Source organism: Mustela erminea, chromosome 1 (assembly GCF_009829155.1).
Source record: "Mustela erminea isolate mMusErm1 chromosome 1, mMusErm1.Pri, whole genome shotgun sequence".
Taxonomy (NCBI): Eukaryota; Metazoa; Chordata; class Mammalia; order Carnivora; family Mustelidae; genus Mustela; species Mustela erminea.
In genome coordinates, this window is record NC_045614.1 from 7,309,584 (window position 1) to 7,325,901 (window position 16,318).

The window sequence follows — 16,318 nt, forward strand, 5'->3', positions numbered from 1 at the left end:
GACACCAAATTTGACCACTCACAGACTTCTTCCCTCGTTATAATGCTAAAAATCACACCCAGAGATGGAGACTTAATATGTAAAAGAAACATGCCATGTATGAAGAAGCATTTTGTCAGTTGTGCCTGTGCATCCAATTTTCTGTATTTCCCCACCCCTACATGCTTAGACATCCCTCCTCTTCCACCTCGAGTCCTTTAAAACTTTATTGGGCCTTTGTTCAGAGAGCCAGTTGGACACTCTAGCTATGACTCAGTCTCCCTTGAGCTCCAGCCATTGCCCCAGTAAATCCATGCCTGTTTGTACACTTTGGGTCCCGCCTTTTTTCTACCATTGCTGAGTTCAAGGACCTGAGTCCAGTAACAATACCACTCATGGTCAGTTGCAGACCCAACAGGATACTATTGCATATGGACGCTATTCTTCTACTCCAGCAGAAGGAAGAAATGATTTCCTCATCCCCCAAAAAACAGCTACCCCAATGAAAAGCCACCACTCTTCAAGTTCCCAGTTTACTGCAGGGATTTGGGGGTCATAATAACCTTACAAACTTCACTATTTTCTCCTTTAAAAAAGTGCCTCTCCTTTATTCCCCAGACTTGCCTTCAGTTTTGCTGCAGATTGTTTGTCCTGGATGACAGTTCTCTTTTATTCCAAAATAAACTCATCTTTGGATGGTAAAATAGTGTCTATTTTTAAAGTTAATAACATTGAGTTTTTGAACGCTGAGACAACTAATTCAAAGACATCCATCTGGGGGCAACTGGGTGGCTCAGTTGGTTAGGCTTCTGACTTGATTTTGGCTCAGATCATGATCCTCAGGGTTGTGAAACTGAGGCTCTGCACTGTCCCTCCCTCCACCTCCATGCTCTCTCACTTTCTCTCTCTCTCTCTCTCTCAAAAAAAAAAATAAAATAAAATAAAAAAAGATCCATCTTGAATAAACATTGCCCCCTGCTCAACTAAAGACCCAAACTATCTCACCTATGAAGTTCCCCTTTCAGAAAGCCCTGGGTGATCGAGAGAACTGACGACTTGAGTGACTCTCTTGTTACGTTTTAAATTCACCGATAAAGAGTGAATTCAAGGGGCATCTGGGTGGCTCAGTGGGTTAAGCCTCTGCCTTCAGCTCAGGTCATGATCTCAGGGTCCTGGGTTTGAGCCCCACATGGGGCTCTCTGCTCAGCAGGCAGCCTGCTTCCCCCACCCCCTCTCTCTGCCTGCCTCTCTGCCTATTTGTGATCTCTGTCTGTCAAATAAATAAATAAAATCTTTAAAAAAGTGAATTCAAGGGGGGTGTGGGGGGTAGTCAATCCATGACCTAGACACCCCACCCTTGACCCAATACAGACAGAGTCCCAGGGGTATGCACACAGGCTCATACTCTCCCTCCCCCCTTCCCTTGACCCACCTTGGTATGTATCCCTGGGAATGCCTTTACCATCTATGACCTTGTGTTTGGGGGGGGGGGGGTTGTTTTCTTTTTTGAAAATTCCCTGATGGTTGTTGCTGAAGTACACCTTGCAATCATACTAAGAACCACAAGGGCTGGTACAACTACAACATTGAATTCACCTGGGGGAATGATGCAGGGCTCCCAACAAGTGTACAGGCCCCGGTGAGTGCCCCTAGGCATTTCTAGCTGAGAGCATCGTTATCAATAGGCTAAGACTGACACAACAATGCACTTGCTCAAGAACACTAGAATACTGAGTGGCACTTAGTAAAATTAAATGAGCCATACTCAATGACATTTTAAGAGAACATATATTTGTATGCAAACATTCTAAATAAGATATTAGTAAAACTAATCTAGGACACAAACGAATAATGCTCTATAACTAGGTTTATTCCAGGATTGCAAGAGTGGCTTATAGCCAGATATTGTCTCAACACGGTTAATAGAGTAGAAAGAAAACTGAATTATTGCAAGGGAAGGTGAAAAAAATCATCTGATAAAACTTAGCACTCATTTCTCATTTTTTTTCAAAGATTTTATTTATTCATTTGACAGAGATCACAAGGAGGCAGAGAGGCAGGCAGAGAGACAGAGGAGGAAGCAGGCTCCCCCCTGAGCAGAGAGCCCGATGTGGGGCCGATCCCAGAACCCTGGGATCATGACATGAGCCGAAGGCAGAGGCTTTAACCACTGTGCCACCCAGGTGCCCCTCATTTCTCATTTTAGAGATACCTCGGTGGCTCAGTCAATTGAGCATCTGCCTTCGGCTTGGGTCATGATCCCAGGGTGCTGGGATCGAGTCCCATATCAGACTCCCTGCTCATGGGGGAGTCTGCTTCTCCTTCTGCCTACTGTTCCCCCTCTTTTTGCACTCTCTGACAAATAAATAAATAAATATTTTTTTAAAAACTTAACACTCATTCTGCATTTTATTTTTTAAGATTTTATTTATTTGACGGAGGGAGGGAGAGAGATCACAAGTAAGTGGAGCAGCAGGGTGGGGGAAGCAGGCTCCCCATTGAGCAGAGAGCCCGATGCGGGGCTCAATCCCAGGACCCTGGGATCATGACCTGAGCTGTAAGGCAGAGTCTTAACCCACTGAGCCACCCAGGGGCCCCCCATTTCGCATTTTAAAAAGTAAATGAGAGAATGCCAATTCCCAGGATGTTCTGTAAGAAACTGGAAGTGGTCACTCTGTTCCAACAAGGAATGAAAAGCTGAGCAACATGAAGAATCAACAATTCTTCTTAACCCAGCAGAGAAACAGACATTTCAGGGCAAATAGCACCTACAAAATTGGAGAGAATGACAAGCAATTACAGAGAATCACAACACTCTAGATAGAAACCAGTGCCCACAAACCTCTGCGGCAACAAGTACCAAGAGAGAGATTGACGAACTGCAATTGACAAACTGATGGAGGTCGGCATGGGCAAGTCTGACATAAAAAGTCCAGGGGAACCCAGTAACCAAGAGGCCCCACACATTTGCAGGATGTGTGCCTGTAGGAGCTCAAACAGGTACCTGTAGGAGCTCAAACAGGTTCCACCACGAAAACGAGAAAAATCTCCTCAGACTTCTGGAAAGATGAAGGTAAAAGGAACCATGTTGAAAAATGCCAGAGCATTCTAACCTTAACAAGGTCTGCCCTCAGGACAAACTATTTAACCAGAGCCTGACCTGTTGGGAATTTATGGGAACCTAACTCACCTGCAGGAAGGGATATACACAACTCCACCCCAGATGGGCTCCACATGCGAGCAGGAGAAGGAAAACACCTCCAGCCAACTCTAGCAATCCTATCCCACCAAAGAGAGAAAAGCAGGAGCATGTGTGAAATCCACACTTCAGAGGTAAAGGGTCACTAAAAGAATGAGATCTGCTCATAGGTCTGTACAATGCTTCCCTTTCCACCAAACCTTACCATCATCACATAGCTCAAGTCTTATTTACAGCAGTTTTTTTTAACCTAGTTAATTATAATTATATAAAACAGTAGAAGGGAAAAATAATTTGGAAGAGATTGTACTAGCATTAAAATTAGATTCAGAGATGGCAGGAATGTTGGAATGATCAAATATAAATCAATTGTGACTAAAATGCTACGGACTCTAATGGATAGACTAGAGAGAATGTAGAAACAGATGGCAGTATTTACAAAATCCACAAATAATAAATTATAAGAAAATATTATGAATTTTAATGCTAAATTTGAAATAGAAAAATGCCTGGGAAAACACAACTTGCCTAAACTGACTTAAAATGAAATTGGAAACCTCAGCAGTCCTAAAAAACATAAAACTATTTGATGCTTGCTTTAAAATCATTCCAAAAAAGGAAAACAAAATGCAATAACTAGTGACAACTAATATAGATGCAAATAATGTAAAGGGTGAATTTTTCCTTATATAAAAGAAACCATTCTTATCATAGGAAATACTTTTAAAGTTTATCAAAAGGAGGGGGCAGTCCATATACACTATGGAGTATTATGCCTCCATCAGAAAGGACGAATACCCAACTTTTGTAGCAACATGGACGGGACTGGAAGAGATTATGCTGAGTGAAATAAGTCAAGCAGAGAGAATCAACTATCATATGGTTTCACTTATTTGTGGAGCATAACAAATATCATGGAGGACAAGGGGTGTTAGAGAGGAGAAGGGAGTTGGGGTAAATTGGAAGGGGAGGTGAATCATGAGAGACTATGGACTCTGAAAAACAACTGAGGGGTTTGAAGTGGGGGAGGAGGTTGGGGTACCAGGTGGTGGGTATTATAGAGGGCACGGATTGCATGGAGCACTGGGTGTGGTGAAAAAATAATGAATACTGTTTTTCTGAAAATAAATAATTTAATTTAAAAAAAAGGAGGGGGGCAACTTTTGTATCAACATGGACAGGTCTGAAAGAGATTATGCTGAGTGAAATAAGTCAAGCAGAGAAAGTCAATTATTGTATGATTTCACTTACTTGTGCAGCATAAGGAATAACATGGAGGACATTAGGAGAAGGAAAGGAAAAGTGAGTTGGGGGAAACCAGAGGGAGAAACGAACCATGAGAGACTGTGGACTCTGAGAAACCAACTGAGGGTTTTGTAGGGGAGGGAGGTGGGAGGTTGGGTGAGCCAGGTGGTGGGTATTAAGGACAGCACGTATTGCATGGAGCACTGGGTGTGGTGCATAAACAATGAATCTTGAAACACTGAAAAAATTAATTTTTTTTTTAAAAAGGAGGGGAGACCTGGCTGGCTCAGTTGGAAGAGCATACAACTCTTTTTTTTTTTTAAGATTTTACTTATTTATTTGACAGAGATCACAGGTAGGCGGAGAGGCATGCAGAGAGAGAGGAGGAAGCAGGCTCCCCACAGAGCAGAGATCCTGATGTGGGACTCGATCCCAGGACTCTGGGATCACGACCTGAGTCAAAGGCAGAGGCTTTAACCCACTGAGCCATCCAGGCGCCCTGAGCATACAACTCTTGATCTCGAGGTAGTGAGTTTGAACCCCACGTGGGGTGCAGAGATTAAATAAAATTTTTTAAAAGGAGAGGAAATACTCTTATCTTCACACAAGGAAACAGGGGAAAATACAGTAAGAAAAGAATATTACAGGCTAATGTTAATCAAACATATTTATTAAATATCTAAAATACCAGTATAGGGGCGCCTGGGTGGCTCAGTCGTTAAGCATCTGCCTTCAGCTGAAGCATGATCCCAGGGTCCTGGGATGGAGCCCAGCATCCCATGGGGCTCCCTGCTCTGGAGGGAGCCTGATTCTCCCTCTCCCACTCCCCCTGCTTGCATTCCCTCTATCACTGTTTCTCTGTCAAATAGATAAATAAAATCTTTTTTAAAAAATAAACAAAAAGGGGCGCCTGGGTGGCTCAGTGGGTTAAGCCTCTGCCTTCAGCTCAGGTCATGATCCCGGGGTTCTGGGATTGAGCCCCATGTCAGGCTCTCTGCTCAGGGGGGAGCCTGCTTCCCCCTCTCTCTGTCTCTGTCTGCCGCTCTGCCTACTTGTGATCTCTGTCTGTCAAGTAAATAAATAAAATCTTTAATAAATAAAAATAAAATGCCAGTATGTAGGGCACCTGGTTGGCTCAGTCAGTTAAGAATCTGCCTTCCTCTCAGGTCATGATTCCAGGACCCTTGGATTGAGCCCCACATCAGGCTCCCGGCTCAGCAGGAAGCCTACATCTCCCTCTCCCTCTGTCCCTCCCCCTGGTTGTATTCCCTCTCTGTCTCTCTCTGTCAAATAAATAAATAAAATCTTTAAAATATCAGTATATAGAATACATTCAGAAAATTTTAAAGGCAATTCTTTATGTCCAAGTTTTGTTTTCCTAGAATAACAAGGTTACTGTAACATTGGAAATTCAATGAATTCACCACATTTTTTAAAAAGAGTCCTTTTATTCATTTAGTCATTCAAATATTCAGTTATAAGGACTTGAATTAGATCATGGAAGAAATTCACCATTTCAGAGCAATCAGAAAAGCACATAATAAACTCAGTGGCATTTATGAGAAAGCCTTCCTAAACTATGAAAGGTAGGAAAAAACTTTAACCTTATCAAATTTACAACACCAATAAAGCAAATGGTAAAGATGCAATATGTAGCCCATTGATATTAACAAAAGGTATGCTTATTTTACAACTGCTAGTCATTATTTTACTAGAGATTTTATTTATTCAGGAAAGCAAGAAAAAGATACAAATGTTCTAAAGATTGAAACAGAAAAATAAAACTGTCATTATTTTAAATGATAGGATTGCTTATGTGAAAACCCCAAAAGATTACATAAATATCAGAATTTTAGATAACATTTAACAAGGCTGCTGGATAAATTTTGATATATGAAAACCACCTACATATTGTATACTGACAATCAGGAAATTTAAATTAAAATAAATAAGATATATGTGTAATAAAATTATGGTAAGAAATTTTTAAGTACTTACGAATGAATCTAATATCTTGCAGAGCTTTTGTGGGGAGAAAATTTTAAAATATTGAACCTCTTTGAAGAAGACTTAAATAAACAGGAAGAATCATCTTGGTCTTGGATTGGAATGTCCAATGCAAAAAATACCACATTTCTAAAAATGATTCGGTTCAGCAAATGTCTAATCAAAAGTAGACCAAGTATTTTTGGAGAACCAAAAATTAAAAAAATCATGATACAAAAATTTAAATGGATCTCCCACAACTTACTGAGTATAAAAAGAAAAATAGGAATGGCACAACGCAAGGAACAGATCTTTGCATCTCCCAATTAAACTGGCCATCTGGGACTCATCAGGTACATGAAAGTTTTAGTGAATGCCTTCTCCAAGAGCACAAAATTATGTATTTTGAGAAATGAAATGTGTTCCTTGGTTACTATTAGTAATGTCAACAACTTCAAAGGGAATAAGGAGTGTCCTGACAAAACCATGTATTGTGGCCTCAGTATATATATCAGAAATATGTAATTTGGGTATCTGTGAGGCAAGAGATTCCCAGAGCTATTGACACTGAAGGGGATAATTTTTAGATGATGGCCCAGCAGTTCATAATAACCATGAAGATGGGGGCATTCATTGGCCAGGGCAGCCAGAGCCAAAAATGACTGACTGCCTGAAATTTGACCAAGTGTGATGTTTCCTGGGGTCCTATTTTTATTAGCAACATTCCACTGTGCTCCATCATGTAGGATGGTTAGTAGTGCAATTCATTTAGTTTTTGAACACCCATTGCTGTTTACTCAGTTAATCCCAGAGGGTTCCCCAGGTAGCCAAGGGATAGATGGATGGATGGTTGAATTTATTTACCTTTTATGTACTTATTTTCAGCCTTAAGAAAAGGCATAATTGGGGGCACCCTGGGTGGCTCAGTTGGTTAAGCATCCAACTCTTGATTTGGCTCAGATCATGATCTTGTGGTCACGAGATTGAGCTCCACATTTGCTCCTGTGGGTCATAGCGCCTGCTGAAGATTCTCCCTCTCCCACTGCCCCTCCCCTGACTCAGAAGCACAATCGGACTCTTTCAAAAAAGAAAAAAGGTCAAAAGTCAAAACTGTGTTATTTAACTTTGAACCAATGGAAATGATCTCCGCTTTACTAATGGGGTTTATATAATAAGTTTTAATCCTTGGTGGCCCTGTTTTAACTTACATTGGGCCATAATAATTATTTTAACAAGGGATTCATAGGGGTTTATCAAGAAAACGTGTGCCAACAAATTACCTTCACTTAAATGTATAATTGTTGTCATAGATATACTCAAGATGATATATCTTTTAGGGCAACAGGTATACTAGGATTATGGGAATTCATTATTTTTAAAAGATTTTATTTATTTGACAGGGAGAGCAAGAGAACACAATCAGGGAGAGCAGCAGAGGGAGAGGGAGAAGCAGGCTCCCCACTGAGCAGGGAACCCAATGTGCAACTGAATCCCAGGACCCTGGGATCATGATCTGAGCCAAAGGCAGATGCTTAAGTGACTGAGCTACCCAGGCATCCCAGGACTATAGGAAATTTAGGTAAGGCTACAGTTAAAGAAAGGCATACATATTTATTCTCTATTTTATTTTTAATTACTTTTTAAAAAGATTTTATTTATTTGTGAGAGAATGAGAGAGAGAGAGCATGAGGTGGGGAGGGTCAGAGGGAGAAGCAGACTCCCCTCTGAGCAGGGAGCCCAATGCAGGACTCGATTCCAGGACTCCAGGATCATGACCTGAGCCAAAGGCAGTCACCCAACCAACTGAGCCACCCAGGTACCCTTAATTACTTTTTCTAAGTAGGCTCAATGCAGAGCTTGAACTCACAACCCTGAGATCAAGTGTCATATGCTCAAACCAACTGAACCACCCAGGCACCCCTATTTTCAATTACTTTTTAAAAATTATAGCGGATATCATGTTTAAATACGGTGTGATCCCCAGGTATAACTATATTTGAGACACAGTATGAAGTCTGTGAAGCTTTTTCAATTAGTACATTTTAGCAAATATTAATGTAGAAGTTATGTTGAAGAGGCACAAAAGCTAATCAATGCCCCTTTTATCTTTTTCTTTCATAACTTTTTTTAGTATATAAATGTTATCGCATAGTTGTTGTACACATGATTATTACATGTTTAGTTATCTAAGTTTTTAGGATATGAAATTTTAACATACAAATTTTGGAATTCTAATTGGATCTAATTATGGAACTTAAATTATATAATTTCAATTTTATATTAAAAAATTATGGGGGCGCCTGGGTGGCTCAGCAGGTTAAAGCCTCTGCCTTCGGCCCAGGTCGTGATCCCAGGGTCCTGGGATCGAGCCCCGCATCGGGCTCTCTGCTCAGTGAAGAGCCTGCTTCTCTCTCTCTCTCTGCCTGCCTCTCTGCCTACTTGTGTCCTCTGTCAAATAAATAAAATCTTTTAAAAAAAATTATGTATACATGTTTTTATTTAGCTATCTTTTATTTTCTCTCCCTGCATCTATAGCTTTCTTGTTTTAAAATCAGCAAATATGGGTGCCTGGGTGGCTCAGTGGGTTAAAGCCTCTGCCTTCAGCTCAGGTCATGATCCCAGGGTCCTGGGATCGAGTCCCACATCAGGCTCTCTGCTTGGTGGGGAGCCTGCTTCCTCCTCTCTCTCTGCCTGCCTCTCTTCCTACTTGTGATCTCTGTCTTTCAAATAAATTAATTAAATCTTTAAAAAAATAAATTAAAAAAAATAAGATCAGCAAATAATGTAACATTAGCACTATGGCATCTATACCTGGCATTTCCTGGGTGCCCAAAATTTAAAGTTCTCTTTTGGGGGGCTGTTCTCTTTTTGTGCTTCCCAAAAAAAGTTCTCTTTTTGTGCTTCCCAAAAAAAGCTACAGCCCTTACTTTTTAAAAATTGATTTAGTCTCCTGTCTGACCTGGATTGTTGCCCTTAAAAAAAAAGAAGAAGAAGAAGAAGAAGAAGAAGAAGAAGAAGAAGAAGAAGGATTTACCTGATAAGCTCCTGGTAGTCCCAAGTGGCCCCTCCTATGAGCATCCACTTCTCTTTCTAGGATATCCCTATCAAATTTAGAGGGACTGTGGTTTAAATCCAAGAGTAATATAATGGCAGATCCTGATTTTGTGATAATTTGATTTTTAGGAGGATGCTTTTAACATGCTGATAGGCAGCGGCATTCAAGAATGCCCAAATACGGGGCACCTGGGTGGTTCAGTTGGTTAAGCTACTGCCTTCAGCTCAGGTCATGATCCTGGAGTCCTGGGATTGAGTTCCACTTCTCCCTCTGACCCTCCCCCTTCTCATGCTCCCTCACTCTCTCTCTCCTAAGTAAATAAAATCTTTAAAAAAAAAAAAAAAAGAATGCCCAAATACACTGACCAGGAAACTAACAGCTTCATATGAGCTGAGAAACCTCCTCAAAGGTCTTAGGAAAGCAAAAACAAAAATATTCCTTCCTTCTTTTCTTTTTCATTACACACTGAGCGACTAGTTTCCATGGATGGGATCTTCTTTAACCCACTAGGTCAGAGAACAAAGTACAAAGCAAGTATCAACACAGGGATTTCCCCTTAAAGCAGTATTTAAATTTTTGGAAGCAAGGATTATTCATAGGTTGGACCCCCTCCGCCTAATTACTGAAGAATGAGAGGGGCCTGTCCAAATTTCAAATCAAACGGATGAGTGTTTCCCAAGGGTCACAATTCCCAAGGAACATTCAATGACAGCTTTTAATGGCCTGTCAGTGGAACACAATTCACCCCAGACTTATTTGTCCATCAAAGTAGATTTCTCACAAAGAAGGAACAGCACCTGGGACTCAATTCGTGTCTCCTAAGCCCTCCACTGTGGCCCTTAGTGTGCTCTAACGGTGTTGGCAGTCCAGTGGATCAGTCTCAGCACCCTCACAGTAGTCTTGAGGATAACCATTCTGTGCTTCCAACTTTTCAGGAAACCTTCACCATGCCCCTTTTAGTATATGCCAATTATCCCTAGATGCTTCCACGACTTCTCATCCAGTAGGACATTTTGTTAATAAAATGTTGATTGGGGACCTCTCGTACATCCAATCATAGTAACTATATATAACAAGAATCTGGGGTCAATGTCTTACCACAATTTAGATTGGAAAACCACAGAACATGCAGACACTGCACAAGGCAGTAATGGTTAAAGTTCAAGTGCACCAGTAGCCAGTACCCTCAGGCAGAACTTGCTGTTTGGCATAGATAGTAAGTCAAGAGCAGTCCAGAGGCATCCCCCCACCACCACCAAACAGAGTCACCTGTGCCAACGGATTTGTGGTAGGGTCCTAAATTATAAAGGTAACCAGATAACACAGATAGGTTAATGCCACTGAAAGTTTATTACTTAACAGTTCCAAGAGAAGGGGGCACACCAGGTAATGCAGGATCAATAGGGAAGCATCAGGTCAGTCAGGAGACAGAAAACAGGAATGAGGGAAAAGCACAGGTCAGAGCTGTGTTGGGGTTTCTTCAGGAAAGGCAAGGCAGAGCAAGGTAAAGCTAAATATTGTATAGTTTGAATAATTCCAGTGGGCTCAGGATCACAGTTGTCTGCTACCTAGCCCTAGGTTGATTTAGGGCAGGAGAAATACTGGATTGTATGAGAGTTAAGATAAAGGAGGTGGTTGGACTATGGGCTCTGGAGTGATTGGTTTGCATATGAATCATATGTAAGCTTCCAAAGAAGTTATTTACTGTCTTTAAAATAAAAGTTAGCTAGTCCTGCCTTTGTCTGGAGGCAGCCATCCCCTGAAACGCAAGCCAAGAGGGGCACTTACCAGTACAACCAGGAGCTATGGAGGAGGAAGCAGTCCAATGTAATAATGCTCCTTCTTCTCAGGGTGAGCTGCTGGCAGTACGCCCAGCTCTGTGCACTTCACAGGGCCCTCCACCCAAACCAGACCCATAAAGTATGCAGACTGGGGTACAAGGCCAAACAAGTTTATGTCATATATTGGCTTCATGTGTGTGGTGTAGTGGCTGCAGATATCCAGTTCCTAAGGGTGCAGCCTATGGCAAGCCTGTCCATCATGGCATTAACCAGCTAAAGTTTACCCAACATCTTCAGTCTGTTGCAGAGGAACAAGCTGGATGCCACTGGGGCTCTGAGAGTCTTGAATTCTTATTGGGCTGGTGAAGACTGCACATACAAATTCTGTGAGGTTATCCTCATTGAGCCATTCCATAAAGTGATCAGAAGAAATCCTGACACCTAGTTCACTAAACCAGTCCACAAGCACAGGGAAATGGGAAGGCTGACTTCTGCAGGCTACCAGGAACTATGGCCTTGGAAAGGGTCACAAGTTCCACCACATTATTAGTGGCCCTCACCAGGCAGCACAGAGAGGGCACAATATTATCCAGCCCCCCTGTTACTGCTAATATAGTAATGTTTGTAAAATTCTTACCTATTAAATAATTTAGGTCAAAAACAATAACAACAGCCTAGTGCTGGGAGGGGCAGTCTCTCGAGGCAGCAAGAACCCAAAGATTTTAAAGCCATATAATACACAAAAAATTAAAAGCATGATTAGTACAGTGGTTAAGCTAATGTCCAAACACAATGGTTTTTCCTCTTGGATGGAGGGTGATGATGCAAGATGGAAGAGATTCACATGGGTAGTTAGGTAACCTTCCATTTCTTTATCTGGAGGATGGATACCTGTGGACACACTAGTTTGTAGTTTATTAGCAACACGTAGGCACTTTCACACTATTTTCTGTATGTATGCTAGAATTATAAAATCTAAGGGTGGGGAAAAAAGGGACACCTGGGTGGCTCAGTCATTTAAGCATCTGACTTTGCCTCAGATGGTGATCTCAGGTCCTAGGACCAAGCTCCATGTCGGGTTCTGCACTCAGCAGAAAGTCTACTTGTCCCTCTTCCTCTCCTTCTGCCTCCCCTCCATTCATGCTCTCTCTCAAATATTTCTTTTAGCATAATGGGGAAAAAATCACAGAACAGCATTAAAATAATGTAGTAGAGGTGGGGTACCTGGCTGGCTCAGTCAGGACAGCATACAATTCTTTTTTTTTTTTTTAAGATTTTATTTATTTATTTGACAGAGAGAGATCACAAGCAGATGGAGAGGCAGGCAGAGAGGGAGACAGAGGGAAGCAGGCTCTCTGCTGAGCAGAGAGCCCAATGCGGGACTCCATCCCAGGATCCTGAGATCATGACCTGAGCCGAAGGCAGCGGCTTAATCCACTGAGCCACCCAGGCGCCCCACAGCATACAATTCTTGATCTTAGGGTCTTGAGTTCAAGCCCCACATTGGGGAGTAGAGTTCGCTTTTTAAAAAATTTTTTATTTATTTTTTAAATTTCTTTTCAGTTCACTTTAAAAAAAAAAAAAAGGAGGTGGCGGTCTTGGTGGCTCTGTCAGTTAAGCATCTGCCTTCAGCTCACCAGTTAGAATGGCTAAAATTAACAAAGGAGGAAACAACATGTGTTGGAGAGGATGTGGAGAAAGGGGAACCCTCTTACACTGTTGGTGGGAATGCAAGTTGGTGCAACCTCTTTGGAGAACAGTGTGGAGATTCCTCAAGAAATTAAAAATAGAACTTCCCTATGACCCTGCAATTGCACTCCTGGGTATTTACCCCAAAGATACAGATGTTGTGAAAAGAAGGGCCATCTGTACCCCAATGTTTATAGCAGCAATGGCCACAGTCGCCAAACTGTGGAAAGAACCAAGATGCCCTTCAACGCACGAATGGATAAGGAAGATGTGGTCCATATACACTATGGAGTATTATGGCTCCATCAGAAAGGACGAATACCCAACTTTTGTAGCAACATGGATGGGACTGGAAGAGATTATGCTGAGTGAAATAAGTCAAGCAGAGAGAGTCAATTATCATATGGTCTCACTTATTTGTGGAGCATAACAAATATCATGGAGGACAAGGGGTGTTAGAGAGGAGAATGGAGTTGGGAGAAATTGGAAGGGGAGGTGAACCATGAGAGACTATGGACTCCGAAAAACAATCTGAGGGGTTTGAAGTGGCGGGGGGTGGGAGGTTGGGGTACCGGGTGGTGGGTATTATGGAGGGCACGGATTGCATGGAGCACGGGGTGTGGTGAAAAAATAATGAATACTGTTTTTCTGAAAATAATTTATTTCAAAAAAATTTTTTTATTTATTTATTTTTTGAATTTCGTTTCAGTTCACTTTTTTTTTTTAAAAAAAAGGAGGTGGGGGTCTTGGTGGCTCTGTCAGTTAAGCATCTGCCTCCAGCTCATGACCTCAGGGTCTTGGGATGGAGCCCCGCATTGGGCTCTCTGCTCAGCAGGGAGTCTGCTTCTCCCTCTCATTCTCCCTCTGTGCTCTCTCAAATAAATAAATAAAATCTTAAAAAAAAAAAAAAGGTAGTAGGAGGAGATAAAGCAGAAGAGCCAGGGAGATGGTAGTATGAGGACTGACATTGCTGGCCTTTAAGAAGGAAAAAAGATCCAGGAAAAAAGGAAAGCAGAAGGGCATCTAGAAACTGGAAAAAGGAACAGAATCACCCCTAGCGCCCCGGGAAGGAATACAGCCCTATTAACATCTTGATTTTAGTTCCCTGAAATCCATTTCAGAGTTCTGAACTCCAAAACTGTTAAGATAGTAAAATTTTATTTGTCTTCTGACATTGTTTGGTAGTTTGTTAGAGCAGCAGTAGTAAACTAATAACACAATGTAAAGCTAGAATATTAAGGTATAGATTTTGAGGGTGTAAGAGAAGTATCTATATTTAGGATAGAATGGGTACGGTAGAATAGGATGGACAAAGTATATACTATTTTCTCAGAAATCTATACCAAGACAACCTTGGTACACCCTGTTCTATAAAGCCGGCTTTTTAAAAAGGTCCCCAGTAACTTTTATGATTAAATCCCAACCTCATTCAACTCACCCAAATCAGCATTTGGTAGAGCCAATCAGTCACTGCTCCTTGCCTTGGATTCATGGACATCAGTCTTAATTCTACTCCTATTTCATGGGCCACTACTTTTCAATTCATTCGTTACCTCCTATATGACTCCAACTGCCACAGTCCCAGGGCTTGCCAATCCTCAGATGAAATTATCTAACTGAATGGCTTTAAGTGCCATCTATACATTGATGATTCTGAAATGCAAGTGCTCAGCCTGGTAAGCTTTTTTTATGTACCAAGAAGTCTGTATATAAGCAGTCCAGTGACTGGTACAATACCACAAACAGAAGCATCTCTCTGTTTCTCAGCCATACCCAACTGGTCTGTAGTTTTTATCCTCATAGTACACAATGTGTAAGAACAATCCTTTAAGAGAAAAAGCCAGTGGAGACTGTCCCCTTTTTAACAGTTTTCCCAGAATCCACACTGATGACTTCTGCCTACTTCTTATTAGCCAGGACTATGAATTATAGTTTTCTCATAAATCCAAGGAAATCTGAGAAGGAGGAATGATTTTTTTAAAAATTATGTGCCTGGAGATAACCTGGATTCTATTTATAAGGGGCAGGAATACTGAGATGAATAAATACCACTTGTCATACAAAGCCAGAATTTTCCGATAATCAAATACCATAAAGAGCTTCATTTATGACCCACTTGCAAATACACTAGAAAGCAGTATCTAAAAACATTATAAAATGCTCTTACATTGTGAGGGCACCTGGGTGGCTCCGTCAGTTGAGTGTCCAACTCTTGTTTTCAGCTCAGGTCAAGATCTCATGGGTCATGAGACTCAACTCTGCGTGGGACTCTGTACTCAGCAGGGAGTCTGTTTCAAAGATTCTCTCCCTCTGTCCCTGCCCCAGCTGATGTGCACACACTCTCTCAAAAAAAAAATAAATAAATAAAAATAAATAAATATATATGTGTATATATATGTATATATATATATACACACACACACACACTCTTACAGGGGTGTCTGGGTGGCTAAGTCGGCTAAGTGTCTGTCTTCGGCTCAGGTCATGTCATGGGATTGAGCCCTGCATTGGGTTCCCTGCTCAGTGGGGACCTTGCTTCTCCCTCTCCCTGCTGCTTCCCCTGCCTATGCTCTCTCTCTGTGTCAAATAAAATCTTTTTTTAAAACGCTCTTACATTGCCAAATAAATTTCCAAATATTTCATATAGTTCACTGAAGACATATATACAGGGAAGTCTTTAGATATGAACCATAAGACACCATTATATCAAATGAGTATACCATTGCAGAAATTACTTAAGAGTATCTTTAAAAGCAACTAAAACTTTGTAATACAAAACCACCACAAAAATAAAGGTGCCAGCTGCTTTCCTTGAGAATGAGACACAGAGAAAGGAGACTGCATTTATGTCATTTATTTCAATCTGACCTCCAGGAAGAATTGTCTTGTGTACACTAAGGAAGAGCAGTACCTGAAGGCTTCCCCAAATTCCTCTCATTCATACTTCATTCCTCCAGTGAGTATTCTGTGAGTCTCTTAATGGATATGTATTTACCAAAAATCATTCCCACATTTTTACACGCATTCAGCTTCTTTGCCGGGTGGGTTTTCACACATAGAGTAAAATGTATAAGATGGATACACCATTTCCCATGTATCCTACAACCACTATTTCTCTCCAGTGTGGATTATTTTTACCAATAAGTAGCCAAAGCCAAAAAGTAAGCACACACACACACACACACACACACACACACACAGGCATATCCATTATTTCTAATAGTCATAACATTTTCTGCCTCTGTGAGATTGCCAAAGAATGTCAACAATGGGGCTGTTTTCCCACGTATCTTACCATCATAAGGTTTCTCTTCACTGTGTGTTGTGACTTACTCATTAACACCTGAACAATCTTCAACATTTCTTACATTCACAAGTCTCCCT

At 41.3% G+C, this 16,318-nt stretch overlaps 1 pseudogene; it reads left to right on the top strand.

Annotated features, from left to right (window-relative positions):
- The first annotated feature begins 3,046 nt into the window (after positions 1-3,046).
- LOC116567987 lies at positions 3,047-12,224 on the top strand (annotated as a pseudogene).
- Positions 12,225-16,318: the final 4,094 nt, after the last annotated feature.